We start from the raw sequence: 727 nt of genomic DNA, 5'->3' as shown, positions 1-727 counted from the left end.
GTTTAATCTTTAGTTGGTGATATCCAGTTCTCAGGTCGATCTTGGAAAAATAAACAGCATCCTTTAGCTGGTCGAACAGATCGTCTATTCTAGGTAATGGGTACCGGTTCTTTATGGTTAGCTTGTTCAACTCTCGATAGTCTATGCACAACCTCATGCTCCCATCTTTCTTCTTAACAAATAAAACGGGTGCTCCCCACGGGGACACACTGGGTCTTATCATACCCTTATCCAAGAGTTCCTGCAATTGGATAGCTAATTCCTTCATTTCTAACGGGGCTAACCGGTAAGGTGCTTTTGAAACTGGCGCCGTCCCTGGGGCCAACTCAATAGCAAATTCAATCACTCTATCGGGTGGTAATCCCGGAAGGTCTTGTGGAAATACATCTTCAAATTCGTTGACTACTGGAATATCTTGTAAGTTGGGCACCTCCTTCTGCGTGTCCACCACATAGGCTAGGTAGGCCTCACTTCCTTTTCGTAGCATCCTTTTGGCCTGGGCCATAGTCAAAAATTTCTGCGTCTGCCTCTTTCCTCTAAATATAACTTCTTTCTTCCCGGGAATATTTAACTTAACTTTCTTCCCTTTACAGTCTATCTGAGCATCGTTGCTAGATAGCCAGTCCATTCCCAAAATCACATCAAACTCCCCTAATTTAAAAGGAATCAGATCAACACTGAAAGATTGCTCCCCTATGCCTATCTCACAGGCGGGGTGAATCTGGTT

The sequence above is a fragment of the Apium graveolens genome, unplaced genomic scaffold, assembly GCF_009905375.1.
Source record: "Apium graveolens cultivar Ventura unplaced genomic scaffold, ASM990537v1 ctg6750, whole genome shotgun sequence".
NCBI lineage: Eukaryota > Viridiplantae > Streptophyta > Magnoliopsida > Apiales > Apiaceae > Apium > Apium graveolens.
The sequence above is the reverse complement of the archived record's forward strand: the minus strand, read 5'-3'. Positions refer to the sequence as shown.